This window comes from Erithacus rubecula, assembly GCF_903797595.1.
Source record: "Erithacus rubecula genome assembly, chromosome: 3".
Lineage (NCBI taxonomy): Eukaryota > Metazoa > Chordata > Aves > Passeriformes > Muscicapidae > Erithacus > Erithacus rubecula.
The window spans coordinates 53,615,163-53,618,286 of NC_136689.1; the positions used below are offsets into that span (position 1 = coordinate 53,615,163).

General features: G+C 44.3%; 1 long non-coding RNA gene across 1 annotated transcript; it reads left to right on the forward strand.

The window, feature by feature from the left end:
* Nucleotides 1–597: 597 nt before the first annotated feature.
* Nucleotides 598–1,463, forward strand: LOC306800455. Its single transcript, XR_013773838.1, has 2 exons — nucleotides 598–912; nucleotides 1,032–1,463. It is a non-coding gene; the product is annotated as an uncharacterized lncRNA (long non-coding RNA).
* The last annotated feature ends 1,661 nt before the right edge of the window (nucleotides 1,464–3,124 follow it).

A 3,124-nucleotide genomic window follows, 5' to 3' on the forward strand; every position in this document is an offset into this window, starting at 1 on the left:
GACCATCCCTCCATCCTGCCAAGGTCCCTCTGAAGGGCTGCACAGCCCTCTGGGTGCTCAACCACTCCTCGCAGCTTCATGCTGTCAGTGAAGTGAGGATGCATCATCACAGAAGAACAAGTTAAACTATGATAGGCTCAATATTGACCCTTGTGCACATAAAGAGCACTTATGAAAAACAAATCTTTATATGGATAGATGGTGATAGAAGAAGGGTAGAGGAGCTTTAAATTGTGGAAGAATTTTCAAGCAGATGTTAGAAAGGAATTCTGTACTCTGACAGCCATGAGGCATTGGAACGGACAACCCAGAGAAGATCTAGATGCTCCATTCCTTGATGTGTTCAAAGCCATGTTGGATGGGGCCCGAAGCAGCCTAACCTACAGGGCAGCATCCCTGCCCATGGAGTGGAGGGGAGAGCTGGACGATCTTTAAGGAACCTCCCAAACCAAAGCAGGTTATTATTCTATGATTCTCTGAAGTTCTAAGGAAAGGCTGGTGGAACATTCTTCTGGGACAACTATGAGGTGTCTTAGAAGAGGACAACATACTTGTGAAAGGCAGGGCTGAGCAACATGAGTTTTTATCTGTGTTATCTGCAGCTCAGTCTGATATATGAGTGGTAGGTAGATAGATGAAGAAGTTTTTTTGAGATTGAGTGGTTCTTGTCCTTTCTATGCTGTTCCTGCCATGATTTAGCTTGTCAGTAAATTTAATACCCTCTGTGGCAGCTCGTTGAACGCAAGAACAGCCATTGGATGTGCTGGATGAGTAATTTCCTCCTCCTAGTCACTTGATGAATTCCACCTGAAGGGCTTTGTAACTTCTCTCTCTCTCTTTCATTTTCAGCTCTAATCTGCATGAGCAGTATGTTGCTGTTTGCAGTCCTTCTTGCAACTTCATTTTGGTCCTGTAAGACCCTTTTCCTCTCCTTTCTCCTTCCTGTCTAAAGGGAAGAGCAGGGAACACAAGCCTGTTTCCAAACTCCAGGAGTTCCTCTGCTCACACCATTTCTCTGCTCTTCCTCCCAGGTGTAGACATGCAGGCAGTGCCAGAGCAAAAACCAAGGCAGCAGACACAGAGGAGTGGCTCATCTGCTAGCATGTCCTGTAAGCTGCAGAGCAGAGAAACTGTGCACTGGTACAAGCAGCTCCCGGGAGAGCAGCCAGTGAGGATCCTGTACGACGACAGAGGGAAGGCCGTGATCGACTCCATCAGCGACAGAAACAGAATGGAAGTTGGGAGTGATTCTGATCAGGCCCTTTATCATCTCACAATAAATTCCTTAACCCCCAAGGATTCTGGCATCTATTTCTGTGCCTACTGGTATTATGAATACCACAACGTTAGCTGGGCAAAGATAAGCCGTACAAAAAGACTCTTTGTGCTCTGAACCGCAAGCTGTGATCTCTGCTAAAATTTCAAATACTTCCTTATTCTCCCCCATTCGTGGTTTTCTGCAGCAGATGAAGAAAAACAACAACTGAAGACAAGTGTTAAATAACTAATGTTAACAATCAGCATATTGTTTCAATATTCAGAAATGTCTCTGTGTGTGATTACAGATTTCTCACTTCTGATAAAATTCTAGTGAGCAGAGCAATATTTCTTCTTCCTTCAGTATTTTCTCAGAAAAAAAGACGGCAGTAGGAAAGAAAGGGGAAAGACCAGATGATCTTGCACATCCTCCTTCATGTTTTCTTTGGCTTTCCGTTGCATTTCAGTCACTAAAAACTCCTACAACAACCCAGAAAACCTAATTTGATTGTCACAATCTATCATTTGTTATATCCAAGATATAAATTGAAATCTTCAGCCATGAGCTGTGCCTCAGTCAAGAAGAAACCTTCAGAGCCTTTGGGTTCACTGCACTGAGTACAGTACAGAAATCAGATTCTACAATCTATGATGGGTTCCAGGAAAGTTGGCATTTCACTGAAAGCAAGGTCAAAACACTGAGATACTTCTGTGGCTCACATTTTCTGAATTGGAGTGCACATTATCTGTATCCTTTAAAAGTGAGCAGAAACACCTCCACAATGATGGATTTATAAATGCACAGGCTCTGAATGGGTGTCTTTTGCTAATGTTGTATGTGGTTTGAGTACAAAACATCTCGCAATGGAACTTTCTGTCTTCCTCAACTATTTGAAAAATAGCTTGTAGTACATGTGACCTCAGATGTAAACTTCAGTCAACCTGCCTTGGTCATTGTTCTGTGGGATCTGAGAATTTCTCACAAGCAGCTTGGGAGGTTTCAGGAGTGAGTTGACAGCAACCTCCAGACATGGGTGATGGGGCAGGCAGCAAGGACCTTATTGTGGATGGAAAGGTAAGAGCAGTCTTGACTAGGAGCCAGTGGCATTCAGACTGCTGAGAGAAGGCAGCAGGGTAAAAGGCAGGACCTCAGCTCTGGACTTCAGGAGAGCAGACTGTAGGGTTCTTCAGAGATGTGCTTGGAATCATCACACTGGATACAGCCTAGAGAAAAGTGTCCAGGAATGCTAGCTGATATCCTGTTATCTTCCCCAAGTTCAAGAAACGTCCTGCCTGACACCTGGAATACCAAGTAGAGGCAACAGGAGTCCCTCAAGTAGGGGGTGGAGCTTTAAACTGTGGAAGAGATTTCAAGCAGATATTAGAAAGAAATTCTCTACTCTGAAAGTCATGAGGCACTGAAACAGACAACCCAGAGAAGATCTAGATGCTCCATCCCTTGATATGTTCAAGGCCAGGTTGGATGGGGCCCTGAGAAGCCTGACATAGAGGGTGGCATCCCTGCCCATGGTGTGGAGGGGAGAGCTGGATGATCTTTTAAGATCCTCCCAAACCAAAGCAGGGTATTATTCAATGGTCCACTGATGTTCTAAGGAAAGGCTGGTGGAACATTCTTCTGGGAAAACTTGCAAGTGTCTGAGAGGAGTACAACATCCTTGGGAAGGGCCAGGCTGAGCAGCTTCAGTTTTTGTGTGTGTTCTCTGCAGCCAAGTCTAATATATGAGTGGTAGGTAGATAGATGAAGTAGTTTTTTGGAGATTGAGTGGTTCTTCTCCATTTTATGCCATTCCTTCCATGGTTTAGCTTGTGTTGAGTGTTGAGTGATTGTCTATTACTGTGTCATTTT